This window comes from Python bivittatus, unplaced genomic scaffold (assembly GCF_059951505.1).
Source record: "Python bivittatus isolate LINGU-HERP-01145 unplaced genomic scaffold, Pbiv_v1 ctg000330_np1212, whole genome shotgun sequence".
NCBI classification, from domain to species: Eukaryota; Metazoa; Chordata; class Lepidosauria; order Squamata; family Pythonidae; genus Python; species Python bivittatus.
In genome coordinates this window covers 33,955,724-33,968,342 of record NW_028277058.1, presented here as the reverse complement: position 1 = coordinate 33,968,342, position 12,619 = coordinate 33,955,724, and the positions used below count along the sequence as shown (strand labels likewise).

General features: G+C 37.3%; 1 long non-coding RNA gene across 1 annotated transcript; it reads right to left on the bottom strand.

Moving 5' to 3' along the window:
- Positions 1–4,315: 4,315 nt before the first annotated feature.
- Positions 4,316–12,353, bottom strand: LOC112540570 (uncharacterized). The gene is made up of 3 exons (XR_003084664.2): positions 12,253–12,353; positions 10,684–10,816; positions 4,316–7,211 (listed from the first exon to the last, which is right to left on the bottom strand). It is a non-coding gene; the product is annotated as an uncharacterized LOC112540570 (long non-coding RNA).
- Between the last annotated feature and the right edge of the window lie 266 nt (positions 12,354–12,619).

The window sequence follows — 12,619 nt, the reverse complement described above, 5'->3', positions numbered from 1 at the left end:
GGCAGATGAGGACTAGATAGACATTTAGCCTTTTTTCTTAGGCAAAGTATTAGTCCATCTGTTAATGAGTCTGTGAGAAAGAGGATCAAACAACTTAGCGAGACCTCACCTTAATCTAATAAATGAGGACTATACTTACCTAATTCCTACATTTCTCTAATCTAACCCCTTTTCTTGGCACTAAATCTGATTAATGAGACTCTGCATCCTTGGTTGTGTGCTCCTGCTGTTGTTTCACTTTTAGAATGATTGTTCTTAAGTTTTCCTCAGTTTCTGCAAATAAGGTGGCATTGTCAGCATATCTCAGGTAATTGACCTTTTTTTCCACCAATTTTGACTTCAACCTTTAGTTCTTTCGGACCTGCAGTCCATATGATGCAGTCAGTATACAGACTGAACAGGTATGGAGATAGAATGCAAACATGTCTGTCTTGTTTTCCTATAGTAAACCATTTGGTGTTATCAAATTCTGTTCTCACTGTGGCATCCTGGTTATTGTAGAGATTTCTTATCAGAAGAATCAGATGCTGGAGTATATCCATTGCTTTGAGAGACTTCCAAAACCTTGAATAATCTACACTATCAAAAGCTTGGAATAGTCTATAAAAAAAAGATGTAGAGCTCCTTTGATATCCTCTTGCTGCTTCCATCATCCACCTAATATTAGCTATATGGTCTTATGTTCCCCTGTTCTTTCTGAAGCCTGCTTGTTCAGTTGCCATTCTTTCTCCATATAGATCTGTAACCTCTTCTGCAGAATTTTCCACAATATCTTGCTGGCATGTGGTCTGACCTGTGGGTTGGTTGGCTGGTTATTTATTTATTTTATTCAATTTCTATAGCCACCCATCTCAGACAAGTGACTCTGGGTGGTGAACAATCATAAAAACAGTTAAAACCAAAACAAACATAATACAAAAATAATAAATAAAGCAGCCAAGAAAATTATAACCTTAAGTATCAATATAGCCAGGAAACAGGGCCCTTAATATTGTCCTAGAATTAAAATATCCTTTTAAATTTCCTTTTATAGGAAATTCTAGACTTTTTTCAGTCATTGGGCCATTCTGCTTTTTCTCATATTTGCTAGCAGAGGACTGTCATAATCTTTATTGTTTCCACACCAGCCTTCTTTAAGGGGATTTAATCCACCCAAGGGGTTTCCTATTTGTTTTATAGCCCATCTGACTTCCTCCTCAAGCACCATTGGTTCCTCCTCAATTCTTCTCTCTCAAATATGATGTCATATTAGTTGATTTCCTTCCACAGGTTTTCTGTGTATTTCTTCCATCTTTTTTCACACTATGCTCCATTTATGCTCCATCATTAACTTCTTTCCAACAAGCCTCTTTATATAAGTGTGTTGCTTATATAAGGACATGAGGTTGCAATGTTCCCAAGATTTTTCTGATTTTCTTAAATAGATTTCTTGTTTTTCCCATTCAGTTGTTTTCTTCTATTTGTTTGAGTTCAGTTATATCTCTTCATCTCTTCTTGCCTGTTGTTGGAAGTTTGCGTTAAGTTCTCTAGTTTTCTTTAGATCTCTGGCTTTTGCCAATTTTCTTTTCATGGCTGTTTTTATGGCCTTGATGGTAGCCAGTATGTTTTTTTGTTTCCTTCTATCTCTTGTTACGTGCTTTCTGACTTCATCTTTTACAATCCTTTTAACTCTATCCCACAATTCCTTGGACTCTCTGTCCCCTAGCTCCAGATGTTTGAATCTGTTTCTAACCTACTTGATGAACAGGTGGCAGATGTGACTAGGGCCAGTTTGGTGTAGTGGTTAAGGTGCTGGCCTAGAAACTAGGAGACTCTGAGTTCTAGGCCTTCCTCAGGCATGAAAGCTGTCTGTATTCAGTACTAGAGAACCCTGTGACCTGTTGCATCTTCCTTTGAAAGAAAGGTCATTTTTAAATTTTAGACTGACCATATTTTTTTTACCCCAATGCTTGATGATCCCGTGATCATCTAAAAGAGTATATATCATAAACAGAAAAATAATTGTAGTGGGAAATGAACTTCAATAATAAGACAACATTTAGTTACCTAAACAGATAAACGGAATGACCATGGGTGGACAAAAAAGCAGTGGGAGCAGGCATGACTTCCAACTTCCTGCTGGCTTCCCCATTGACTTTGCTTGTGGGAAGCTGGCAGGGAGCATTGGAAATCACAATCACATGACTGTGGAGATGCTGTAGTGGCCACAACTTTGCAAATAAAAGTGGTCTGAACATCATGGAAATTTCAATTCCACAGGAGTAATGGGTCTCGGATGTTTTATGCATTCTTTAAGTTACCGGATTTTAGGTACCTTGATTAAAAAATTGTTGCGGTATAATGCACCATTTGGGCTAATTTGAGGGTACAAACAAACAAACACAATGAGAGTTTTAGTAGTATATAGATATTCACTGCCTTTATATAAAAAAGACAGAATAAAAATATAATACAGATAGTCCTCGCTTAATGACCCTAATTGGAGCTGGAATTTCTGTTACTAAGCAAAATGGTTGTTAGGTGAAACATCACATGACTGGACCACTTAGCAACAGCAGTTCTGATAGTTCTGGTTGTGGTCATTAGGCAAGGTCCACACCATTGTTAGGTGAAGACCTCACGCTTTCCCTGCCTTACTGTGCTTGCCTCTGCTTCAGCTACCCCCATCTCTGCTGTTTTGGTTGCCTTGCACTCCACCACTCCTGTTGCTCCTGCTGTCCCCAGCTGACCTTCATCATTCTTCCTTCCGCTGCTGACAAGGCATGCCCAGCTGATGCAGCTGCTGGCCCTTCACAAGGCCACGCAAGGCTCCCTGATGCTATGTGAGGCCTCCCCAGTGCCATGCAAAGCCTCTGTGTGGTTGCACAAAGGCCCTGTGGAAGGTGAACAGCTGCCTCAGCTGGGCATGCCTTGTTAGCAATGGGAGGAAGAAGACAGCGAAGGCCAGCTGGGGGCAGCAGAGGCAATGGAGTGCAGGCCAGCTAAAAGGGCAGAGATGGGGGGAGATAGGTGGGTGGGGGGAGTTGAAGTGCATAATGTGGTTGTAAATGTGGGCAGGCTGCCAAGTGCCCAAATTTTGATCACGTGACAGCGAGGGCGCTGCAACAGCTGTAGCTTCAAGGAACTACCATTGTAACTACCATTCATTCAGTGCCTTCATAACTTTGAATGGTTGCTGAACAAATGGTAATTAAGCGAGGACTACCTGTAGTACTACTATGGGGGGGGGGTTGCATAGTACCATGTTGTGCTCTAATTATGACTGCTATTGAAGTCACTCATGCCTTAGTCACCTCTCACTTGGAATATTGCTATGCATTCTTCATGGAGCTGCCTTTGCTATGGCTTTTCTAGAATGCAGCGACTCAAGCAGTCATGGACGCATCTTGATTTGCCCATGTAATGCCACTACTTTGAGAGCTGCACTGGTTGCCAGTTGGCTTTCAGGTGCGAAATGGTTATGGTGTTGGTAAGTTTTGGAATACACTCTCCTATGTTTTTTGCTCTATTTATAGTTTGTTTTAATTGCATTTGTTTTGTTTGATTTTTGCTATTTTAATCGTGTGTACCACCCAGAGTCACATATGTGAGATGGGCGGCTACATAATTTAACAAATAAATTAATTCAAGGTTGTCACTTTTAAAGCTTGATATGGTTCAGGACTTTAGTATCTTTGGGATTTCTACTTCCAATTGAATCTACCTGTCCAGTAAGATCTGGTAGTGTAGCTTCTCTCCACATCCCTTCTCTCAGGGAATGTCTTCCACAGGGATCCTTTCTTATCTGCTTGCTTTTCTTTTCTCAAAGTTTATGTTCTGATTTTCTTTCGTATATGAAAGATTTCAATTTCTAAAAGGAATTCTTATCTCTGTTTCTCTGCTTGTTAACTGTGCTGATACTCTCTTACATTTGGTATTATCATTCAGAACTGAAGTATATATTTTATCTAGCCTTCTGTTATTGTGGTTTTGAATTTTATACACACACACACACACACACACACATGTATATGTATGTATTACCTGCCTTTTATAAATAACTCAAGGCGGCGAACATACCTAATACTCCTTCCTCCTAATAGTTTCCCCACAACAACCATCCTGTGCGGTGAATTGGGCTGAAAGAGAGTGACTGGCCCAAAGTCACCCAGGTGGCTTTCATGCCTAAGGCAGGATTAGGACTCACAGTTTTCTAGCCTGGTGCCTTAACCACTAGACCAGACTGGCTCTCCTATTTTTATAGGATTACAATACAATACAATACAATACAATACAATACAATACAATACAATACAATACAATACAATACAATACAATACAATACAATACAATACAATACAATATAATACAATACAATACAATACAATACAATTTGTATTCTTGATCATCTGAATGGCACAAGATTAGGAAATCTATATAGTCTTCTATACAGGCCCTAGTTGCTAGTGTCTAGGCCATCAATGTAAGACTTCAGATTCTAAGAAAGCGGTGCCCAGTTATCCCTATGTGCTCATGCAGGTCTTGGATCACCTTGATCAAAACCTATAGAATCCACTTAAAAAAATGGAGCTAGATATATGTTCCAGCTTGACAGGGTGAGTGAATAGCCTCCAACAAGCAGATTCACAAAAAACTCAGTTGTTGGTATAGCAGGAGTGTATAGGTAGTCTCTCCTGTAAATATTAGTGTTTTCATATTATAGCAATAGTATTGATTCTGGTTTATTTTAATGAGGCCTTTCAGTAGAGATAGAACTGATGGGAGGAAGAATAAAGAAATGCATTTTACCAATTAAGAACTGTATTTCTGTAGTTAGGTAGCTCTTTCCAGAGATCCCTACAAATTACAATGGCTATTTCAGGATATTTTTTCAGTGTCTTTCCTTCAATGAAACACTTAGCAGCACTAGTACAGTGAGATCCAGAAGTTCGAAAATACGTATAGTTTATGAACAATGTTTTGAGGATAAGGGGGAAGAGTCATGTCGGACTGTGGCAACAAAATAGACAAAAAGTTTGGTAGCACCTTCAGGACTAACCAACTTTATTGGAGCATAAACTTTCATGAGCATCAGCTGGTGAATCTGATGCATCTGATGAAATGAGTTGCTTTCCACAAAAGCTTGCATTTCAGTAAAGCTGGTTAGTCTTGAAGGCGCTACCAGTCTTAGGGCATATATTGGGTCCTTTGTTATGAGATATGAATTCTTTTGTTTTGCTATGTTTATAGGCAGTTTTATTTGTTTTGTTTATATTCTAAATAGATACAGGTAGTCCTTGTTTAGCAACTGCCTCGGATAGTGAGTGTTCGCAAATAGTTGGTAACAAATGGTAAGAAAAAGTTCATTTTCTGACCAATGCATGCATATAGGACAACAAAAGCCTTCAGTGTGAAACTAATTAAGGTCTGGTCAGTTTCAGGCAGCAGCTGCCAGGAGGAGGGTTATAATCAACTAATTAAGGTCACAGAGCTGAGTTTGTTAACTTGCCCTTAGCACTTTTTAGGGAAGCCAGGCAAAAATAGCTCAGGAAGAGTTAGCTTGTTTAAGCAATCTCTCCACCCTGTGAGGAAGCAAAAAAAGGAAAAAAAACGGGTCAGGCACTGGACACTGTATGAGAGAACTTTATCTGAATGAGATGGCAGCAACCAGCGATCTTCACAGCATCTCTCTCTGTCATGTGGTTTACTTAGTGACTGTGTCACTTAGTGACCATTTTGCTGGAACCAACTGCAGTCACTAAATGAGACTACCTGTAATGTTCTATGTGAATAGTTCACTGAAAGGTTATGTTTCCTCATTTTATAAATTGAATTTATGAAACATTACTTCAAGACAATTTTTACTGTCTCATGCTTTATTCCTCTTCCACATGCCTGTAGACATGGCTCACCTTCCTATGCCTCCCTGCCTGCCTGCCTGCCTGCCTGCCTATCTGCCTATCTGCCTATCTATCTATCTATCTATCTATCTATCTATCTATCTATCTATCTATCTATCTATCTATCTATCTATCTATCTATCTATCTATCAGGAAAGCCAGATATAGAAAGGATGAAACTAGTTTCCTGCAAGCTTATTGTATCTGAGTCAGCATTTTTGCTCCATCTGATCACACTGAAAGTCATTTAAAAGAGCTTTATGTATATTCCAGGAGTGCCTGGGATCTTAGGGGAAAAGCTGCCAGACAGTCTTGCCAGAGTTCAGCTGAAGCCTGTTGTTGTTGAAGCCCAGCGGTCTCATCTAGATGTTGAATAGGAGCAGAGAGAGCACCGAACCCTGCGGCACCCCATACAGTAGGGGTTGAGAGCGGGGTCTCTCCTCCACAATCACCACCAACTGGAATCGACCCTGGAGAAAGGAGACGAACCAGCACAACACAGTGCCACCACCCCATTATAACATTTAAATAATTTAACAGTATTTTGTTATTAAAAATGAAGAGCAAAATATATTTCAGTATTAAGACAAGAACAAAAATTGCCATTATGGTAACTAATAGGTGATTTATTATTTAATTCACCAACTACAAGGTCTTAGTAGTGCTTTGCCTGTCTGCTATGATTCTGCAAGTGCCTTTCAATGAAGAAAAATAATTAAATAATTTTAAAAATGACCGTACGAGATAGAAGACACTGGTCTGATCTGGACTCAATAAAAATGTCATTAGGTTCTCTATAAAAATTGATTAAATAAAAGTGATTGCATAAACAAAATTCATATTCCCCAAAAATCAGGAGGAATAATCTTCATTGAATATTAGGTAGAATCCAGTGCATAGTTACAACTGCATCATTTTTATTTTGCATATATTAGAGTGGATAATAACATGATATCCAAATGTCATATTTATATGTATGTATTTAGGGATAGATGAAATAGCATCCTAATACCAGGCTTTGCAAAGTAATGGAATATAGTATCCCTTCATTCTGATATTTCAGGAGTTGGCCTTTGTAATGTACCATGAGAGAAAGTTCAAGATTCTTCCAGTTGCAGGCATCTTACATTTAACTGATAGGTCTTAGCAGCATGCACTCTTTGCATTATGTCGCACTATTTCTTACCAGATGTTCTCAGTCTTCACAAGAAAATTTGAAATAACTTGCACTACTTGACAAAATATGTATTCTGAGAAGGCAGAGAGAGATTCAGAAATATTTCTCAATGTTTGTTTTGTAGCAGTCATTTGATCTTATTTGTCCCTTTTTTCCTGAAAAGGAATGCATGTGGGTGGGAATTAGTAATTTATGGTTTAAGAGGCAGTATAGTGCAAGGTGCTGACAAGTTGATTATTTAACTAATTACTTCCCTTTTAATGTTAAAAAAAAGTGAATAGTACTTATGTTTCAGTGTGACTGAAGCAGGCATATAGAAATGTGTTTTTAGCAACTGAAATTGAAATCACAGAGCTGGTAACCAAACTGTTCACTTATAACCATAGAAATTTAAGTTTTCTGACTAGTAATAAACATAAAAGTTTAAAAGTTTTCAATTTAGGGAAAAAAAGCTCTCAGAAATTCACTGTTACCCAAATGTAGGGTAATCTATGTGAAAACACCTTTTGTTGTTGTTGTTGTTGATAAAGAGCAAGCAAATATTTTGATTGCTTACAACTATGCTTTCCTTTAGTTTTTCTGCACCAATTCTCTTCCTCTAGAGACTGCAGAATTGGAAAAGACTCCTCGGCTTCCTGGAAGGTATTTAAGACAAGGCCTTTTCCCCAGGCATTAGAGCTGAGAGGTTAGAGGAGCCCAATATACATGTGTCTGTTTTGTGGGTTTGCTATACAGATAGTTCTCATTTAGTGACCTCAGTTGGGAACGGCAACTCAGTTGTTAAGCAAAGCAGTTGCTAAGTGAAACTGCAACTGTGCTTATGATGTTACTTCAACTTTCCTTTTCTTTACAGACCTATGAAGGTCATAAATGTGAGGATTGGTTGCAAAGTTACTTTTTCATCATTGTTGCAACTGTAAATGTCACTGTATGAGGCAACTGTTAAATGAGGACTATCTGTATGGTGCCTTGGTCTTTTTTTGTACTGGATTTTTTTTTTAACTTTGGTTATGGGAGTTCTTTTTATATCATTTTTCTTGTACACTGGTTGGTAGTTGCCCAGAGTTATATATTTCAGATGGGCAAGCATATAAATTTTCTAAATAAATAAATCAACTTATAGCCTATTCAAGTTTAATAATACTTTGGTTTGTTGTGGTTAAACTGGCAAAGTAACTGTTGAAACTTGATCAAAATATTAAAACTAGACCTGCTGTCTTCTGTTTGTAATTACTAACAATCTTTTCCTAACCTTTTTGGATTTTGAAAGCATGGTGTCAGTCACTTTAAAAAATGGCTGCCATGGGTCCAGTCTGCCACAAAATATATGTACCAGAAGAAAAAGAGTGAGGATATTCACTTTCAGCACTCACTATGTTCAGAATACCTTTGTCTTTTGGAGCAGGAGACAAAATACTGAACTGCAGCCTCTTGCCTTTTTCATTTTCTATTTATTTTATTTTCTAAGAATAGACCATATACATCCCAAAGACATTCTTTAAGATAAAGATGAAGCATATTTCCTTTCTATTTTACATTTAAAAGCTCTAAAACATTAAAAGTTAGTTGGGATTGGGGCTTGTTGGAAGATTTTATACTAGAGAAATGGATCTACAGTATTACCTGCCCATAGTTTTTTAAAGAAGCTGCACCTTTTCCTGGGCTTACAGTCTGCCAGGGTATTCTGATCCATGCAGCAAGTAAGCCCACTCTGCCTAAAGCACCTTCTTTGCTTTGCATCTATACCCTGAAATACAAATCCTAGAATTCCTAAATAGAGCTTGTTTGTTTGGGGTAGCAGAGTAGTGGGATACTCTGAGTAGTGATGCCAATGGCAGCAACAGAATTTATTTCTTGATCAGCCAGTAACAACTGCCTTTTCTTCAACATGACTTGGATACTGAAATATTTGTGGATGAAAATCAGCTGGAATTCTCTGGTTTAACAACTCATGTATATTTGTGTCAATAGACTTAATTTTTCACTTATATAAGAGAAGACTTAACAAGCAGCAAACCTGTTAAAATCTGTGGTAACAACAATCTTAACTAAAATGGAACTCTTCAGATTACCTAGAAGTGAGAAAGTATGTTCAATCACACTGAAAGTCTGTTATGAATGACTGCCTGTCTGATATTTGGTTGGTTTATTTTGTATCCATGAAGCAGTGAGAGATTGTGGGAAAATGGAAGATGAGATGCTTGGTTTATCTGAGAAGAGGCAACTCAGTCCAGATTTGAGAAAGATGGAAAGAAAAACTGTTTCAAATATACTCCGCTTTAATTAACTCAGTATAACTGAGGCGGAAATCTACTTGTACAGTTTTCAAATTCCGTATTTAGCCCAAACTAGCATTAACGATATCTTCACAAAATCCACAATGTTCTTGCTTCCTTGATTTTGCCAGCTATGTGGAACTCCAAAAAAATGACACACGATTTTGTGGAAGTAAACTCTATGGTTTCTGCCATTTAATTTTCTGCTATCATCTATTTATTCCTAAAATGCAGATAGGACTTTTCCTGATGTTTCAGTAATGGTTTAGACATGCAATATGAATGTCCAGATGAGACTGATGTGTATACTCATTTTACACTCACATTTCCCTTTTTCCGGCATTAACCATGGCATTAGTGTTATGTTGCAATGATGGTTAAAATTAATTATGGTTAGTTTTAACTGACATTTGGAAAGTAGTTGAAATCCTGGCTTCAAACTTCTCAGTGCAGATGGAACATTATACCATGATTAATACTGAAGATGGAACACTACACTGAGAAAAAAAAGTAGCATTAGTATGCAATAATACACAACATTCCAAGTCTTAATGATTGTTAACAGAACATGGAATATTTTGCCTCCCCCCAACTATTGTCTCTGAAGTCTGAATTGTTTTGTGTGTGTGTGTGTGTGTGTGTTTTAAGACTTAGCATGTAACTTTTTTTGAATATAGGAAATACTTTAAACTTCAAATCATCTGGAACTAGATGGGGGCAGCATTTCAGGGACAGTTGGTATATCTTCAACATAGGGTCTTATACCTTTTTTTCCTCCACATTAATCACCTGTTTCTGCTACTTCATCAGTTCTGTACTTGATGGCTAAGAGCAGGATATTTGACATTATTATCAAAGGACAAGCTTATACTTTAACAAACTGAGTTAACGTATATAAAGAAAACAAAATGATTTCTGTTCTGTGATCATTCCCTGGGCCTTCTGAAGGTCAAGGTGCTCAGATCAGAAATGAAGGATAATACACTACAGAAAGGAGATATTGTACGTGCATGCAGCTGCATCAAACACTTTTGCATGCAGCCCTAAAACCTACTTTTGCACATGACTCTTAACAATTCAGTCAACCAAAGAGAGGGAAAAAGGAACCCTAATGACTATTGCTGTGATACCGTTGGAGGCAGATTACTTATATTCCCAGGATTGGTTATGAGTTGTACATTCCAAAGTATACTGTCTCAATTTCAACACTATTCCAGAGAGGTGTGGTCTTAAGTAGATTTAGCAGTTTTTAATAGGAGGTAGTGTTAGATTCAGATTCATTTGCGGTGGGAGTAGAACTGAAATTGATATGGATCAGGTGCAAGTTTCCAGAATAAATTTTTCAACTTACCATTTTCTGTTGCTTTGCTTAATAAAAAGAACATAAGACACAGTTTGCCTCAGGAAATGCCATTAAGGATTCCTGCTAAATGATAGCATCGGTATCTGTTTTCACCATACATACATCCAGACTGATCAGTAAACTGTGGAGTAGAAGGTGTTTAGATAAACAAAAAGCACATGCACATCTCCAGAAGCAATTCTGGACAGTTGAGCACGTTGTGATATTGATAGCCTCCTGCATAGGCACTATGTGACTAGAATAGGACTTGGTTTATCAGAATAATATGTTTGGATAATATTAATTTAAGTCACGTTGATTCCATGTCTAAACAGATAAAAGGTTTGGATAGAGGGCAGTGACAATTCTGCTTTAAGGGTACAACCTGGATATCATACTGAAAGTGTGAACAAAACCTATTATTATACTAGTACAACAGCATAAAAAATTGGCATGCAAACAGCATGTTTTCAGATGTCCTATTTTGCCTGTGCGATTTTTAAATACAACAGTGGTCAGATAATTAAAAAAAAAAAAGAGTAACTATGGACTCAATTTAATCCTAATCTTTGTTTCCAGATCTTTTCATAACCAGAGCAAGATGGAACTCATCTCTGACAGAAGAATCTGCATAACATGTCTCTCAGATAATTGGTCCATCTACTACAACACTGTCCACACTTCCAAGAGTCTTCCTACACAATAAATTCCTCTATATACATTCAAGGTGTGTCTGTTCCAGCTTATGATAATGAAAATTCCATTGTCCAGCATGCAAATATATAAAGGATACAAGCATAAACTCTTGACATTTCAGCTTCTACTATTATAAAGTTAAAGCTACAGCACAGAGAAACAATTTTCTTGGGCCAAACTGGATGCTTAACTCATCATCAGAATGTCTATCAAAATTGTGGGATGGAATGAAGAAAGGTTTAACCCATTTCTGTCTACTTGTAATTACAAAATAAATCACCCAGCAATCCTTCCCCCCCACCAAAAAAGCTTTCATTAGCACCACCAAAGGCTTAAATTTCTTCATATATGCAGTGTTACCTTAACAAATCAGGCTTTACCACCATTATATTTTTAATTGACATACTTTCAAATAGTGAGTTCAGGGTCATATCCTGTTGAAATATTTTTAAAATATATATTTAGTCATGTCACTATATATTTGAGCATCGTAGAAGTAAAGAAGGAGTTCTACTAAAATTATGAAAACTGCTCAAAGAATCTGATTGCGCAACTTCTGTTTGGTAAGTTTTGATGCAGAAAATGCCACACCAATGTACCGTGCCTTATCCATAATGCAGAAATAGATGACAGCAGTAGCTCGTGTCCAGTTTCTATTTAGTTGTAACATAGTTTAATAACTTCACAACAGAAATGTAGTTGAGGATAACAAGCAGATTTCTTTTAGTAATTAGGTCACATGGTAGAAAAAGCATTGAATAAAATGCTTTCTGGCCTATTTATATAATCCCCCTCAGAAAAGCAATGTAGTTACTTGAAAGCTACAAAGATATAAAGTATGCATACTTCCTTAAGTTTTATTTTTTAATTAAGGTAACTTACAGAAAAAAGAGCGAGTTGAAATTTTGTTTTGCAAGGCTTATTTTCTTGTCAGAATAGTACATGGCTGCTGCACAGTCTCTTTAAAGATACTTCCCCTTTTGTTAACTCTGCATGGCGGAGTAGAGTCACCAAATGAGTCATCACTTAAATATGCACTGAGGAGGAGGGGAAGCAACATAGTGCATACAGAGTATTTTCACATTTTGGAGCAACACAATTTGAATACGATTTCTGTGCAAGGAAAACTTTTATATGTAAATTCAAAGTGATTTGTGGCAGGTTTTTTCGCACTCAGTGAAATGCACTATTTCTCTTTCTAAATAAGCATATCTTCATATTCCACTGAGCTACCTATGATTCCCCTTCT